The following is an 18,585-nucleotide window of genomic DNA, read 5'->3' as shown; positions in this document are numbered from 1 at the left end:
ATTGACCTAGCGCAAGCATATTTGCAGATGGAGGTTGAAGAATCCTCTAGGAAATATCTCACGATAAACACACAAAGGTCTTTGCCAGTATAATCGACTGGTATTCGGAGTAGCATCAGCTCCGGCTATATGGCAAAGAGCGATGGAACAAGTCCTGCAAGGGATTCTGGGGACCCAGTGTTACTTGGACGACATCCTAGTGACAGGTGAAAATGACAGTGAACACCTTGCCAACCTAGAGCAGGTGCTCACTAGGCTAAGAGAACATGGGCTACGAGCCAATCGCCCCAAGTGCAAGTTTTTTAATAAACAAATATCGTATTGTGGCCACGTGATTGATGAAGAGGGGTTACATAAGTCCCCTGACAAAATTAAAGCGGTAGTTAAGGCTCCAGCGCCTGAAAATGTGTCGCAACTGAGGTCATTCCTTGGATTGGTGAATTACTACCATAAGTTTTTGCTGAATTTGTCCACAATTCTGCACCCACTGAACGCCCTGCTACAAACTGGAGTAGCATGGAAATGGAGCAATGAATGTAAGCGGGCCTTTCAGAAGTGTAAAGGCCTGATCACTTCAAGAGAAGTATTGGCTCACTACAACCCATCACTACCAATATGACTGGCGTGTGATGCGTCTCCCTACGGCGTTGGAGCGGTACTGTCACATAAATTCCTTGATGGTTCAGAGAGGCCGATAGCTTTTGCGTCACGCTCGTTAACTTCAGCCGATCGTAACTACGCCCAGATTGACAGAGAGGCCCTCAGCCTGGTGTGGGGGGTGAAGAAGTTCAATCACTACCTGCACGGACAGAAATTTACTCTACTAACCGATCAACCTCTTGTCTCCATTTTCAACCCTAAGAAGGGCGTCCCGATAATGACAGCACAACGGCTACAGAGGTGGTCCCTTTTCCTAGGGGCACACCAATATGACATCGAGTACAAAGGAACTAAACAGCATGGGAATGCTGATGGATTGTCGTGCCTACCGTTGCCGACGGTGGAAGAAGCACCTGCAGTGGATCCTGTGGAGATATTCCACTCGACCATAGTCGAATGTCTACCGGTGACGAATGCAAACATAGAAAAGGAAACACAAAATGACCCGACACTCTACAGGGTCTATGATTTAACAGTGAAGGGATGGCCAGCACATGGCGAACCACTGTTGCCAGCATTCTCGCCGAGAAGGGAATAGCTGTCAGTGTGCCGAGGAACCTTGATGTGTGGATCCAGAGTAGTAATTCCACCCAAATTGAAGGATAGAGTGCTCAATGAGCTTCATGAGGGTCATCTGGGAGGGGTAAAAATGAAGAACTTAGCCAGAGCGTTTGTGTGGTGGCCAGGAATCAATAGAGAAATCGAAGAGATGACCAAGAGCTGTACAGGATGCCAGAAGGTCCAAAACGCCCCACCACAAGCCCCTCTACATCCATGGGAGTGGCCCTCATCTCCATGGCAAAGGGTACACATTGATTTTGCTGGTCCATTTATGGACTCGATGTTTTTAATTGCGGTGGATGCACATTCAAAGTGGCCAGAGGTAATAAAAATGTCCTCAACCACCACAGAAAAAACTATCAGTCTTACGAACCATATTCGCCAGAAATGGGCTGCCTGAACAGATTTGCTCCGACAATGGACCACAGTTTGTGTCTGAAGAGTTCCGGAGGTTCTTAAAGAACAATGGTGTTAAGCATTACACATCCGCCCCATATCATCCAGCCACCAATGGATTGGCTGAGAGGTTTGTTCAAACATTCAAGAAGGCTATCAAGGCAATGTGTAATGAAGACATACCCCTACAACACAAGGTGGATAACTTTGTTTGCCTACCGGAATGCAACACATGTGGTCACCAACCAAACTCCAGCCATGATGTTCTTCAATCGAAGACTAAGATGCTGCTTGGATTTGGTTAAGCCAAACATCAAAAGAGATGTGGAGAACAGGCAGTTTCAGAATATGAATGAAAGGCCAACCAGGAGTTTTAAGATAGGTCAACCAGTTTTGGCCCGGGACTACCGCACAGAGAAATGGCAGCTAGGAACGATCTGCACACGGCAAGGACCTCTAATGTATACCGTGGACATTGGAGAGAGCATTGTAAGACGCCGTGCTGACCAGATTCTAGAGTCACTGGAAAACGTCAAATCTACACCACGATCCTATACACCTGGTGATGAAACCGAAGTACCAATTGCATCTACCTCAGAATCGGTGATATTGGAAGCAGACGAACCAAACAACGACGTTGATCCTGAATCAACTTTGCCAGAAGAACCCGATACCCCAAAGAGGCGTTATCCAGACAGAATCAGGAAGCCTCCTCAAAGACTGAATTTATAATTGATTAACTTCAGCTAATGTATATAGCAACTGTAAATATGTTATTTAATTATTAATCGAATGTTATGTACTGTTTAGCTAAAAGGGGAGGAATTGTAGTGTATGTACCTTGAAGGAGGAACTATATTCTGCGGTCCCTGTATACTGCAGTACCAGTAGTGACCACCCCTGTATATAAGCCTGTGCAGTAACTTTGTATAACAGTTCCAGTTTTGTCTCCATTCAGTAAACACCTCTTATAACCAACGTCTGCAGTCCGTGTCTCAATTACACACGGACATTACAGAAAGGAGAAACTATTGATATAGATAGACATTTTAGAGTTTTGGGGGCGAAATTCCCCTCATTTGCGCCTCTGGTGGGAGGTAGCTCTTCACCCCCGAGCCGATAATTTCGCGAGAGGCGCAGTTTCGCAGGAGAAAAATTCCCCCTCGCGCTCCGCAGCAGTGTCGTGCGATGTTACCGACTGCTGCAGGGGTTGCGAACACTGAGGCCGACCACTCGGGGGGCACCATTTAAAGGCGCGATGGCTGGCCGACACGAAAAAATCGTCCATTTAAAAAAAAACTCCCGCCTCCATCGAGATGCGGCCAATCCACGCGATTTTAACTTGATTGACCTTGTTGAACCCGCCCAGCGGGCTCAGCAGGCCAATTAAGGGCCACCCATCAACAGGTGATGTCACAGACTGAAATTTCATCTGTCAAGACGTGTTGACAGATGAAATATCAGTGTTTCACAGTTGTTTGAAGCTGTTAAACACTGACAGTCTTACTTCTAATCTGAGTACTTCTACGCAGACTCAATTAGAAATCTCACCGGCACTGAAAGCTGCAGGCTGTCACTTTTGACAGTTCACAGCCATTCTGCTTTCTGTGCTGGCTGAATGATGGACTCCCAAAACCTAGAGGAAGGAAGGCTGTAAAGGTAAGTACAGGTAATTTAAACATCTTTACACACTTTAGACACAAACACTCTTACCTTTGCACTCATGCACCCATTACTCACCTGAACACTGACATCTCGACCCCTCCAAGTCCTTCAACCCAACTGCCTGACTCCTCTAACTTGGCGTGGTTTTTTAGCCGTTGGGAATCCCACACAACAACCTTCAAAATAGGGATTAGGCTAAAAACTGCCTGTTAACTACCTATTAACAGGCAGTTAATTGGCACTAATCCCTTTCCGCTTCGGGTCGGCGGGTCCCAGTGCGGGGCGGGTACCCGCCTCCTTTGAAACTTACATGGAGGCGGGTTTTGGGCGGGATGGTGTTGGGACCCCCGAATTCGGGAATTTAACCCCCCACACGCCTCCAATCCTGACTCCACGGCACACTGAAAATCGACCCCATTGTCTTTGTTATATATTTTTAACTGAGTCCGGTGCTTCCACCTTCCTTTACCCGTTCCGGACTCATCACTGGTCTCAGTGAGGGTTTCCTTGTCTTGCTTATTTTTAGGCATCGTGTTTTATCATTTCCTTATCTTATACTTTATTTTTGTGCACACTCACTCACCACGGGATCACAACCCTGGTTCTTATGTTACTCTACCATTCACCCACACACACTTATTTTGCGCACACTCACTCGTTACGGGATCACGATCCTGTGGTGTTTATTGTTCCCTACACCTACTTGATCCTGGCCATCACGTGGGACTACGTCCTCTTAATTCAGGCTCAGGCAAGGTGTTTGAGATAGTGCATCACCCTTGTCCGTGTCGATCACCCCATGTCTCTCAAGGATCCAATCTTATGCTTTATCGGAACGACGACACAAAAAACTTACACTCTAAACAGAAACACTTATGCTCTAAGCAGACAAACACTTATGCTCTAAGCAGACAAATGCTTGTACTCTAACTACCCTTTAATCCCTCTGGATCATCACCTGGTATTTTCTATCATGGGGATCCCCTACCCCCAGAGAGACACCCTTTAAGCTCTTTCCCCCAGCCCGTCGGCGACACTTAACCTGTTCCCTTGAGGGTCTCTAAATCCTCTAGCACCTTTCCCGAGGGTTTCTGAACCCTTTTAGCACTTTCCCCTTGGATTTCTAAACCCTCCAGCGCTTTTCCTTCCCCATGGGTTTCTAAACCCTTTAGCGCTTCCCCACCCGATTTGGGTTTCTAAACCCTGCGCTTTCCCACCTAGTGCCTTTCCCTCCCGAGAGTTTCTAAACTCCTTGTGTCTGTTTGTACCCTAAAACACATCCTATTGGTCCACACCTGAAGCCTGTTGCTCCTTCACTCACTGTTCTTTATACCACCGCTACCCTGATCCACCTCGCGGACTTCCACGTTACGGGTGAATATTGCTACTCATCCCTCCGTGTATGTCGTTGTGGAAGATCGATCAGCAGTCCGGTGGTATCCCACTTCTGACACCAAGCTGTAAGCAAGGAAAATCTGGATGGTAAAACAGAACTAACAGACTCAGGTGTTACCCAGATCAATAGTTTTATTACAAGTGCACACGGGAGAACCACCTCAGCCACCCCCAGCTAGAGGCACCGTTCTCAGAGGAAAAGTGACAATACAGCTTAGTTTATACAGTTTGTTAGACAACACCCACTTATTACTAATGGGGTGTATACATGGGAATATTGTAGGGGTTTGCAAAATTCCCCTATTTTCCCTGAAGTTCAAAAATATTGTTCCACATCGTGGATGAAGAATTGGGTGATGTGAATTGTCTACAATGTTTTAAAACATGCCCAGAACCACAAAAGGCTGCATTGAGATGGACAGCACATGGACAACACCGGAATCCAGGAGCTCTGTGGAAAATATTCACACACCTTAAGACAGTACTTTTGAATAAAATTGTGCCCTTGAGCCTGGTCAATCACAAAAGGTTTTAAAATGGCCATCAGAAAGCATTGACCAAGACACTGGGGCTTAAAAAGCAGCTTGGAGTATGTCTGTGAAAAAGTGGGAGGATACAGTGGCAGTCAGACCTGTCAATCAAACCAGGGAGTTTCCCTTTTGTGGAGAGGCAAGGTTTGTTTACACGAAACTGCAGAAGTTTATTTACTTCAGGGATTAACCCACTTGAGACAAACCGCAGAACAATCGGCTTCTATTTACACAGAAATCCAAACCCATTCAAAGCACTTACACACAATGGATATATCTAAACCCCAGAAAAAGGACTTTGATAGGGGACAGAGCAGTATGAATGAGGTTTTGAATCACCCATTGACTCAGACAATATGGCAGTTGGATTCCTTTTGTTCAGCCCAGGGAGCTCTGAAGGTGGGCGGAACATTCTGGCCCCAGAGTGCAGACACATTGAGTCAGCCAATCACAGTCCTTCTCTTGTATATTCGGACTTTGGGCGCGAATTCTGCAGACAGCAAAACAGCAGGAGCTCACCAGGTATAAAGATAGCTCCTGAGAAGCTATCTCTCTCTCTTACTTTGCTGGACCACAGGTGAGCAGGGTCTCTGACTCCTCAGCAAGGCAACCTAGTAAGGAGTTAGGGGGTGGTAATTTAGGGGAAATTGCTAAGATTGTTTAATCAACATTGTAGCCACTTACCCCTCGTTTTTGCCATCTGCCTTTCCCTCATTTAAGCAATTTTACTGTAATTACTGTGTTTGTGTGGTATAGTTTAAGTTTGATTATAGTTTCTTTAGTTTAATAAAAGTTTGACTCTCACACCCAGACCAGCTGTCTGTTTTAATATATCATTAATTATAAGCCCTCCAGTCAGAACTGGAAGGTGGGGTAGTGATTCGAAATCACTGTTTGGAAATTGGGTTACAGTGTAGCAGCAAAAGGCTGCTGACCAGGTGAATTACCGTAAACCAGGTAAAAGGTTGGACTTGGTCAGAGTGCAGGCAAAGCTGCCTGACCAGGTAAATTACCGTAAACCAGTTAAAAGATGCCCCCCTACAATATTGATACTTCATTGGTTTACATGGTTAATCAATCAACTACTAAGCTTGTCCTTCGAACTCGAGTACCCCCTGAATATGTCAGTAAAAAGCTTGTCAACTGTAGGAGGCTTCATATTCATGAGCTATCTCTTACTCTTGTTATCAGTATGGGAAAGTATTTTCCAGCAGAGACATGGCTAGCTGGATACAAAGCCACATTGAATTATGCAGCTGGCTGACTACTTCTTCAAGGCCTTATTTGCTGCTACTTCTTAATCATGCCTTTGTACTCTTATCTCTTTCAAGAACAGGCTCTTTCCAAACAGTTACCAAGTTGTAATTACAAGCAACACTTCAGAATGTCAGCTAATTTTTATTTATGTTAGTCTAAATAGGGTTAATATAGCCAAGTATCCCATGTTGGTCCCTTAGAGGATGAGACCGGGAAATTAATGGTGGGAAACATGGAGATGGCAAAAACGCTGAACAATTATTTTGTGTCAGTCTTTACAGTAGAGGACACTAAGAATATCCCAACACTGGACAAACAGGGGGCTCTTGGGGGGGGGGGGTGGAGGAGCTAAATACAATTAAAATCACTAAGGAATTGGTACTTGGTAAAATAATGGGACTCAAGGTGGATAAATCCCCTGGACCTGATGGCTTACATCCTAGGGTCTTGAGGGAAGTGGCGGTAGGGATTGTGGATGCATTGGTAATAATTTTCCAAAACACCCTGGACTCAGCAAAGGTCCCGGCAGATTGAAAAACTGCTAATTTAACACCCTTATTTTAAAAGGGTAGTAGGCAGAAGGCTGGAAACTATAGATCGGTTAGCCTAACATCTGTGGTTGGTAAAATTTTAGAGTCCATTATTAAGGAGACAGTAACGGGACATTTGTATAAAAATAATTTAATAGGACAAAGTCAGCATGGTTTCATGAAGGGGAAGTCATGTTTGACAAATTTGCTTGAGTTCTTTGAGGAAGTAACATACAGGGTGGATAAAGGGGAACTAGTGGATGTAGTGTATTTAGACTTCCAAAAGGCATTTGACAAGGTGCCACACAAGATTATTGCGCAAGATAAAAAATCATGGGATTGGGGGTAATATTCTGGCATGGGTGGAGGATTGGCTATCTAACAGAAAGCAGAGAGTTGGGATAAATGGTTCATTCTCAGCCTGGCAATCAGTAACTAGTGGTGTTCCGCAGGGGTCAGTGCTGGGTCCCCAACTCTTTACAATCTATTAATGATTTGGAGGAGGGGACTGAGTGTAACATATCAAAGTTTGCAGATGATAAAAAGATGGGAAGGAAAGTAGTGAGTGAGGAGAACATAAAAAACCTGCAAAGGGACATAGACAGGCTAAGTAAGTGGGCAGAGATTTGGTAGATGGAATACAATACTGGAAAGTGTGAGGTTATGCACTTTGGCAGGAAAAATCATAGAGCAAGTTATTATCTTAACGGCAAGAAGCTGGAAAGTACTGTAGTACAAAGGGATCTGGGGGTCCTGGTGCACGAAACTCAAAAAGTTAGTATGCAGGTGCAGCAAGTGATCAAGAAGGCCAATGGAATGTTGGCTTTTATTGCTAGGGGGATAGAATATAAAAACAGGGAGGTATTGTTGCAGTTGTACAATGTATTGGTGAGACCGCACCTGGAATACTGCATACAGTTTTGGTGTCCATACTTAAGAAAGGACATACTTGCTCTCGAGTCAGTACAAAGAAGGTTCACTCGGTTAATCCTGGGGATGAGGGGATGGACATATGAGGAGCGGTTGAGTAGATTGGGACTCTACTCATTGCAGTTCAGAAGAATGAGAGGCGATCTTATTGAAACATAAGATTGTGAAGGGGCTTGATCGGGTGGATGTGGTGAGGACGTTCCCAATGATGGGTGAAACTAGAACTAGGGGGCATAATCTTAGAATAAGGGGCTGCTCTTTCAAAACTGAGATGAGGAGAAACTTCTTCACTCAGAGGTTAGTAGGTCTGTGGAATTTGTTGCCCCAGAAAGCTGTGGAAGCTACATCATTAAATAAATTTAAAACAGAAATAGACAGTTTCTTAGAAGTAAAGGGAATTAGGGGTTACGGGGAGCTGGCAGGAAATTGGACAGGAGTCTATGTTCGGAACGGTCATGGCCCTGTGGTTAACGGAGCGGGCCCAGGGGCCATGTAGCCTGGTTCTGCTCCTACTTCTTGTGTTCTAATTATGTGTTAGTTTTCAGGAGATGGTTCTATTCCTGTTCCTGGCTGGGGTGGAGATCACCTTTTACAGAAGGTAAGTACTGTAGAAAATATAGGGACAGTGATCTCCTGGACGAGTTGCGATCGCCTAGATGGGTCGGAGAGGAATTTCCCAGATTTTTTTCTCCCAAATTGACCATTGGGTTTTTATCTGGTTTTTCGCCTCTCCCAGGAGATCACATGGGTTCAGGAGGGATGTAGTGTGATAGTAGATGAGGTTAGGATCAGATCAGCCATGATCTTATTGAATGGTGGAGCAGGCTCAAGGGGCCGATTGGCCTACTCCTGTTCTTATGTTCTTATGGTGCTTTGTGTTTCGTTTTCCAGCTAACAAGACTAAATGGTACCTTTCAGACAGTTTTATACCGGTCGAATATGGAGGACCCCTTTATATCGCTTAAACCAAATTTTATCCTAACATGCCCCAAATGGCCTTCGAGGGGAATTTCTCCCCCTTTGTTAAAATGAGGTGCTGTGATATCACTAACTATATCACACCTCATTCAGTAATAACACCTCAATAACTGTCATCTAATAGACCCCCATATTACAAATCTTGTACACACCAGATCTCCAAACTGGTTCATTCCCACAGTAAATGTGTGCTTCCCCGCTGAGTGCTCCAGGTTGTGCTGTTTGATGTATCTCATACTGTCCTCCCATATCATTCTTCTGTACGCCTCCTCTTCCTGAAAAAGACATTTAGCCAGCCAAGCTCTAGCACCTTTTATTGGTGTAATTATACAACAGTTTTAAAATCCCTGTGCAAAAGGTGAAATAATATTTTGCATTCAGGTTTCTATCCCCTCATCCATATCAGAGAGGGTGCACTAATTACCCTTCCCATACACACTCAAACCTAAAGTAGATTGAGAGATCAACACTAAGTACAGTAGGAATAAACAGCTGAGCAATATCAACATCTTTATTCCTGGACATAATATTTTGGAGTGAGCAACATCGAAATTGGATAATAGTGGAAGGATATAGGTCATGTATTTCACAGATTAGATTTTGTCACCTGTACTCCATTAGTAGGGGAGATATGTTCTGATTGCCGTGTGTGGTGCCAATGACAATGTATTTAAACTTAATGGGCCTGAAGCTTCCCAAGGGTTATTTATGGGTTCTGCGGTAATTCAACAAGGACCAGTGTATCCCCAGTGATCTGAGTTACACCAAGTCTCTGCTGTTTCCCTGCCAGTCTTCTACTGGAGTTACGGAGTCTGGGAGGACTCCCATGGAATTTCAGGGCCAATATGATTTCAATTTCACTTCACATAGCCATTCCATCCAACAGGGAACTCAACTCTCCCACCTTAACTCCAATTGGGAATGCTCAATAATTTAGTAAGTTCATAGAATCCCCTCCCCCTTGTGAGTGAGCTGAAAGTTTGGAGTAGGTTCCGTACTAACAAATTCTCTTTTACCTCCGTGTACTGCTTCTCATACTGTGATTTCCAGTTCTTCCAACCTTCATCCAGTGTTGAATCAAATGTGTGGCCTGAGGCTACAACCAGAATAGACACAACCACACAGCCCAGAAACAGAGAACTTCATGATGGACAATCTAATGGGGCATTAGTCATGGAGTGGACAATATTCATAGATTACTATGAAAATATTGCTTTATAAAGTTACTCTGCATGGAGAGCAATATATGGAGATAGTATTCTCCCCAATCATCTTTCAATTGCTCTCACATTTTTGCATCTTAGCTTCACTGAACAGAATAATACTGCACGACCATAGTGGATTGGAATCATCCTGCCCATCAAGTCTATTTAAATAATGTTGTTCAAAATTTAAGACCAATTATCTGAAAGAGCAGATTATAAAGAAAACATGTGAACTTAATTTAAATTGCACTGAAGTGATGAGTGAGCCTTGGCTCAGTGGTAGCATTCCCGCCTCTGAGTCAGAAAGTTAATGGCTCAAGTAACTACAGTAGCAGTGACGTGGTTATGTAACTGGACTAGTACTTCAGAGGCCTGGATTGATAATCCAGCGAACAGGAGTTCAAATCCCACCATCTGCAAATAAAAAAAACTGGTATCAATAAAAGTGTGGTCGCCAGGCTTAATTGATGGGGGAATTACCCAATTAACTCCACTCTGGCCAGGAACAGTTGTGTCACTATATTCAGCCATAAAAGTGAACATGAAGCTGTTGGATTGTTACAAAAACCCAACTGGTTCTCTTTCTTCCCAAAATCCCCTTTCTTCGCAGAATGGGCGTCTTTACCTGGTCTAGCCTATATATGAATCTAGTCCCACACTAGTGTGTTTCACTCTTAATTGCCCTCTGAAGTGGCCCAGCAAGCTACATCAGGGAATAAATGCCGGCCTTGCCAGAAATGCACACATCCCGAGAATGAATTTTAAAAAGCCCCACACCAGTCAAGAGCAAAGGCAAGAATTGCTCTCTCTGAATACTGGGTGAACATTCAAAGGGATACTTGCAATCACTGGAAACAGAGTCCTCCCCCTCCCCCCGCCCCCAGTCATAGCCCCAGTGAGCAGCAGAACTGAACACCAGCCACTGCATACCAGATTGTGCTATTTCACTGTGATTGTATTACAATTAGACTGTACTGATTATTATCATATATATACGCACTGACATGCACACATTCTATACAATGTAAATAATTACACGCACTGCACACATACATATCGTACACATTGTAGTATTATGGTCAGTCTCTCCTGGACCTTCCCCTCCTTATTCCTGCTTTAAATACACTAGCCTACACACAGCTCCTCCTCTACCCCTCCGCCCTCACTGTCTGAGATCAACGGGTAGAAAGTACTATTTGCGATGTTATTGCAAGGATACCGACTGCACTGATATCAAAACCCATTCTCTGCTGCTTTGTAATATATGGCTTAATGTCTTTGCTAATATGGTGGAGTTAGGAATTTGGTGTGAGTTTATTAAATGTCTGTACAATAACTTGGCAATGGCTATTTCTACCCTTAGGACTCATCACCATCTCCTCCTCCAGCTCATTCTTTACCACTGTCCCAAAACTGTGGAACTCCTTATCTCCCTCAGGCCTTCCTTCCCTCGACAATCTGCAGGATCCTCGAACTCACAAAACAGAAAACAGAGAGTAGGGGTTAAAGGTAGTTACTCAGATTAGCAAATGATGGAAAGTGGTGTTCCACAGGGATCAGTGCTAGGACCACTGTTGTTCACCATTTATATAAATGATTTTAACTTGGGAATTGGAAGTACAATTTTAAAATTGGTGTTAAACACTAAATTCGGGGTGTAGTTAAATAAAGCGGAGGACCATGACAAAATACAGGAAGACGTTAATAAACTTGTAGAATGGCCATGCAATTGGCAAATGAACTTCAATATAGATAAGTGCGAGGCAATACATTTTAGTAGGAAGAATAAGGAGGCCACATACTCCTTGGAAAATAAATGACTAAATGGAGTAGAGGAACAGAGGGATCTGTGGGTACGGACACACAGATCACTAAAAGTAGTGACGCAAGTTAATAAGATCTTGTAAAAATCAAACAAAGCCCTTTGGTTCATTTCTAGAGGGATAGAATTGAAAAGCAGAGAACTTATGTTAAACTTGTATAAAGCCTTAGTTAGACCACACTTGGAGTAATGTGAACAGTTCTAGTCTCCATATAATAAAAAAGGATAGAGGCACTGGAGAAGGTGCAAAGAAGATTTACTAGAATGATACCAGAACTGAAAGGTTATACCTATCAGGGATCTTTTCTCTAGAAAAGAGAAGACTGAGGGGTGACCTGATAAAGGTCTTCTAGATTATGAAAGAGTTTGATAGGGTAGACGTAGAGAAGATGTTTCCACTTGAGGGTGAGACCAGAACTAGGGACCATAATTATAAGATAGTCAGTAGTAAATCCAATAGGGAATTCAAGAGAAACTTCTTTACCCAGAGTGGTTAAAATGTGGAACTCACTACCACAGGGAGCAGTTGAAGCGAACAGCATAGATGCATTCAAGGGTAAGCTAGATAAGAAATATAAGGATATGCTTAGATGAAGAGGGGTGGGTGGAGGCACATGGAGCATAAACATTCGCATGGATTTTTTGTGCTGAAGGGTCAGTTTCTGCGCTTTAAATACATTATAATACTTTACAAACTTGGCATTGCCAAACTACTCCTTGATTTAGCTTCCCTGAACTCCTATTCTTTTACAAACATGGCATTCTGTTTGTTGGGCATTGGCCCTCTATCTTGGTTTCTCAAAAAAAATAAAACCCCTCCTATGCTAGCACATTCCTATTTATAGTATATACCATTGACCAGAAGCTGGGCTGGACCAGCCATATCAACACCATAGCTACACGTGCAGGGCAGAGTCTGGTTCTCTGGGATAAGTGCCTCAACTCCTGACCCCTCAGAGCCTCTCCAAAATCTACAAGGTTCAAGTCCAGAGTATGATGGAATAATCACCACTCACCTGGATGGCTGCAGCCGCAACAACACTCAAGAAGCCCAACAGCATCCAGGATAGAACATTTCATTTCATTGGTGCCCCTGCTACTAGACTTAGTTTCCCTGCACTACGGCTGTAGTATTTACTATCTACAGGATGTGCTTTAGCAAATTTAAAAAGGTTATTCTTTCACCTGCAACCTCTACCACCAAGAAGGACTAGAGCAGCAATGTCTTGGGTACACCATCACCTCCAAGTTCCCCTCCAAGTCACACACCATCCTGACCTGGACATATATTGCCGCTCCCTTGTCGTTGAGTCAATATCTTGGAGAGCCCTACCTAACACCATTGTGGTAGCACCTTCACCACAAGGACTGCAGCAGTTGAAATTGAAGGCCCTCCACCACCTTCTCAGGGCAGCTAGGGACAGGGGATAAATGCCGGCCTTGCTAGCATTGCCCACATCCTGAGAACAAATATTAAAAAAACAAAGAGGAGAAGTTCATTAACCTGGTGATTTAAAACAGGTTAAACCACTTCCCCAAAACACTGAAACTGAGGAATTTGTACCCCGTTCCATCTGGACATACACACAAAATCTGCATAAATTCCATCCCAACCCATCCATCAATGAATGCCAGAAGGAATGAGACAGAAACTTTACATTAGCATTCTCACCTTGGCATGATCTTACCCTCTGAGTGCAGCTCCATCAAACAGTGAGTGTACTCCCACTTTATATACACACAGCCTTCAGGATCCACCCCTCAAGTCCTCCTCTTTTTGTACAACCAAAACAAGTTAACAAATAAACTAACAAAAATCCAATAACCCTTTAAATAACCCTTCACCAATCAAATTAAAATTTGGTTGTCTAAACTAATTATGCACTCCAGTCCCCGGGGCGCCAACCGGTCACAAAAAAGCTCGAGCGCGCCGGCGGACATCGCGTGCTCCATCTCTAGGGCCACCCGGGCGCGAACATGGCCACGGAAGAGGGGGAGGCAATCCGGTCGGACGACCCCCTCGACCGCCCGCTGCCTGGACCAATTAATGGCTTTCTTGGCCAGGCCCAGGAGCAGGCCCACGAGGAGGTCCTCCAACCTGCCCGCTCCCCTCCGCACGGGGTGACCGTAGATCAGGAGCGTGGGACTGAAGTGCAACCAAAATTTGAGGAGCAGCCCCCTCAAAAAATGGAAGAGGGGCTGCAACCTCTCACACCCCATATATACGTGAAATACGGACTCCTCCAGACCGCAAAACAAACAGGCGGTCTGGGAGTCCGTAAACCTATTTAAAAATCTATTGCACGGAACTGCTCTGTGCAACACCCTCCAGGCCAAGTCCCCAATAGAACAAGGGAGGACTCCCGCATAGAGAGCCCCCCATTGGGGACCTCCGTCTCCGTCCGGAGGTAAAACGGCACGCCACGGCGTGTCCGGACGGCAGGCGAAGATGGCAAAGTGGAAGGTGTGCAAGAGCAGCCCGTACAAGAAACCCCTCCACGCAGAATGAAAAAGCACGGAGGGTATTTCCTCGAGACGGCTCAAGTTGTGAGGCACCGATCCCCGAGGGGAGTTTCGGGGCAAGGCGCCGATAAGGAATTCCGTCCGAACGGGAGTAAGCTCGGACGGGATCTCCCCACATGCCCGAGCCGCCTCGACACACCTCGTGGCGCCGGGGGGCAACATCGCTTTCACCGCCCCGATGGCATTGACCGCGAGCCGGACGTTGTCCCACGACATGCGTCGCGCCAGCTCCTCTGGCGCCATCCAGCCCGCTCCTCCGCCACCGAGTAGGTCCCCGACTCTAGTCACCCTGCCTTCAGGATCCACCCCTCAAGTCCTATGGCAACATCACTGATTGGGAAATTGAAGAAAGTAATAAACTAATTAAATGGGATTGGTTCCTGTCTTTCAGAGTGTTGCTTAAGAATCAAATTCCTCTTTTACAAGGATACACAGAAACAGTGTTTTGAAATTTATTATTCACATTACTTCCTCTTTTTATTAATTTATTAAAATTTTTGATTAATTTTATGTTTTTCTCGATGTGAGCACTGGGTGTCCTTAAAGCTCTGCCAAGACACCAGTAAGGGTGGCCCGGAGTCTTTAAGAGCTACTGATGCCAGATAGCCTGTCCGTTGACCTTGCTGTGCTCTGAATGCATCATGCGCTGTGTGATGGGATTAGCATGATAAAATGGGAGTGAGCTGACCGTGAGTTCCAGCACCGGCCGGCTCTCTGCACTACAGGTAGGTACAGCGCCCAATGTATACAGGAACATTGGTCTAAAATGTAATCGTTACATTAGATCTGCTTTTCATTAATTTTTTTGATGAATTTTACATTATCAGGAGGAAGAGTGTCAGCACTGGGAATGGAAACTTTTTTGAACAGTTTTCAGCAAGTGTCAGCAGCGAAAGGTTTATCATGGGCCAGATGTGTAGAGTAAATCTCCCTCGACCCAGCTTTATTGCCACAAAAGATTCCTACTGGACCAGGGTGTCATGAGGACATCCAGTTTCAGTGCCAGTTCTCCATGCTGCCTATCTGAGTAGGGGAACGATTTAGTGCCGATTTGTACCGAAGTATGGCTAGCTTTCTACACTTGGAACTGACCCAAGCCCCTGTTATTTGGCAGCCAATAGAGAGAGAAGACTGGGCTGGATCCAAACCCAAGGCACTGAGGCAGTAGGGTAGATTTTATAAATTAATGCTCCCGATGCCCCATGGGACAGAGTGCATATTGGGAATTCAAGTACGGGGGTCAGCACTCCTTGCATAATTGTTGATTAATGCAGCTCCGCATCCGAATTCCCACTAGTGTCCCGACACACAAAGCTCTGGTTTGTGGGACTCTTCGTAGTGGGTACAATGGATCCAGTCCATCATTACCGGAGTCTTATTGTCACCATCAGGAAAATGGGCCCAGCTCAGTGTTCACATGATGCTTCTCACAGCTTCCAAGTGGGAGTCTGTAGCAAATATAGAAGTGGTAGAGGTGCATTACTGTCATTGCTCAGCAAGGCAGAAACAGCCTCTTCTCAACTCAATGGATTAGACATAAGATCTGAAGTAACGTGCATTTTTATTATCCATAGTAATAGGGAACGGAGGAAATCTTCCACCTATTGTTGAGCCCAGCAATAGCCAGCCCAACACATCCAGAGCAAAAAGTATTTCTATCCAGTCAACAAACTTCTATTTCTAAAGCACCTTTGCTGTAGATAAACAACCGACGGCTTCACTGATGCGTGAAAATGGACATGGAACAAAAATGGGGGAGTTAGAAGAGGCGACCAAAAGGATAGTTTGGTTATCAGAAGCCATTTCAGTTGGAAAAATGGAAACAGGTGGAGGGGATTTGGAAGGGATTCAGGAGTAATTAATGCTTTAAGGAATAGCGTCCCAACATAAGTTGCTGAATATTGGAGTAATGGTCAAGCAGAAATGAATGTATGAGGATGCATAAGAACATAAGAAATAGGAGCAGGAGTAGGCCAATCGGCCCCTCGAGCCTGCTCCGCCATTCAATAAGATCATGGCTGATCTGATCCTAACCGCCAATCTACTATCACAGAGCCATCTCCTGAATCTAACAGAATTAGACACACGAAATAGGAGCAGGATCAGGCTACACGGCCCCTGGGCCTGCTCCGCTACCCACAGGGCCATGACCGATCCGAACCTAGACTTATGTCCAAATTCCTGCCCGTTCCCCATAACCCTTTATTCCCTTTACTTCTAGGAAACTGTCTATTTCTGTTTTAAATTTATGTAATGATGTAGCTTCTACAGCTTTTTGGGGCAGCATATTCCATGGACCTACCACCCTCTGAGTGAAGTAGTTCCTCCTCATCTCAGTTTTGAAAGAGCAGCCCCTTATTCTAAGACTATGCCCCCTAGTTCTAGTTTCACCCATCATCGGGAAAATCCTCCCCGCATCCACCCAATCCAACCCCTTCACAATCTTATATGTTTCAATAAGATCGCCTCTCATTCTTCTGAACTCCAATGAGTAGAGTCTCAATCTACTCAACCTCTCCTCATATGCCCATTCCCTCATCCCCGGGATTAACCGAGTGAACCTTCTTTGTACTGACTCGAGAGCAAGTATGTCTTTTCTTAAGTATGGACACCAAAACTGTATGCAGTATTCCAGGTGCGGTCTCACCAATACCTTGTACAACTGAAGCAATACCTCCCTATTTTTATATTCTATCCCCCTAGCAATGAAAGCCAACATTCCATTGGCCTTCTTAATCACTTGCTGCACCTGCATACTAACCTTTTGAGTTTCGTGCACCAGGACCCCCAGATCCCTTGGTACTTCAGTACATTCCAGTTTCTTGCCATTAAGATAATAACTTGCTCTACGATTTTTCCTGCCAAAGTGCATAACCTCACACTTTCCAGTATTGTATTCCATCTGCCAAATCTCTGCCCACTTATTTAGCCTGTCTATGTCCCCTTGCAGGTTTTTTATGTCCTCCTCACTCACTACTTTCCCTCCCATCTTAGTATCATCTGCAAACTTTGATATGTTACACTCGGTCCCCTCCTCCAAATCGTTAATATAGATTGTAAAGAGTTGGGGACCCAGCACTGACCCCTGTGGAACACCACTAGTTACTTATTGCCAGTCCGAGAATGAACCATTGATCCCAACTCTCTGCCTTCTGTTAGATAGCCAATCCTCTATCCATGCCAGAATATTTCCCCCAATCCCGTGATTTTTTATCTTAAGCAATAATCTTTTGTGTGGCACCTTGTTAAATGCCTTTTGGAAGTCTAAATACACTACGTCCACTGGTTCCCCTTTATCCACCCTATATGTTACTTCCTCAAAGAACTCCAGCAAATTTGTCAAACATGACTTCCCCTTCATGAAACCATGCTGAGTTTGTCCTATTAAATTATGATTATCCAAATGTCCTGTTACTGTCTCCTTAATAATGGACTCCAATATTTTACCTACCACAGATGTTAGGCTAACCGGTCTATAGTTTCCAGCCTTGCAACTTCCATGCAAGTGGTGTAAATTTGGATGAATTGGAATTTTTGGAGGGTGGAGCTTGGAAAGACAGTGATGAGGGTGTCAGAGAAATAAGTTCTGGATGTGACAAAAGTGGGGAGTAAGGCTTACACTGTTGGAATGAGAGGCAGAAGTAAGCAATGCTGCACAGTAAGCGGGCTTGGTGGTGCCGAGGACATGGGCTGGAGGCAAAGGCTAAGGAGGCAATATTGCGATGCATATGAAGAGACCATGCAAAGAGGAAGGAGAAGCCATTGCTTAAGATGTACTGGTTACACTGGAGCAGGTAGAATAGGAACCACGTAAAGGTAGTCCTGTGGAGGTAGAACTCAGAAGAGAAAGATAGCATCATTAACTCAATTTGAACATGTCTAATGCCTTGCAGAGGGCAAAGAGCGATAATGTGCTGTGGCCACAGTCATGATGATATTATTAGTGACTTTAACCAGGGTGTTCTTTGTGCTGTGAGCATGGCAGAAGTGAAACTGAAGAGAATCAAAGATTTTGGAAGAGTTGAGCACAGAGTTGGGAGGCAACAAAATATGCAATGTCTTGGAGAGAAAATGGAGGTTCAAGATAAGTAGTTGGGGTGAAAAGTAAATGTTGAGGGTGAGATTTTTGAGGT

The 18,585-nt window shown here is 44.6% G+C and overlaps 1 pseudogene; it reads right to left on the bottom strand.

Moving 5' to 3' along the window:
* The window catches only part of LOC147108351 (digestive cysteine proteinase 2-like), a 108,955-nt pseudogene extending 95,289 nt beyond the window's left edge, over positions 1–13,666 (bottom strand).
* Positions 13,667–18,585: the final 4,919 nt, after the last annotated feature.

Source organism: Somniosus microcephalus, chromosome 13 (assembly GCF_052327205.1).
Source record: "Somniosus microcephalus isolate GS21.2 chromosome 13, FLI_Smic_1.0, whole genome shotgun sequence".
NCBI classification, from domain to species: Eukaryota; Metazoa; Chordata; class Chondrichthyes; order Squaliformes; family Somniosidae; genus Somniosus; species Somniosus microcephalus.
The sequence above is the reverse complement of the archived record's forward strand: the minus strand, read 5'-3'. Positions and strand labels throughout refer to the sequence as shown.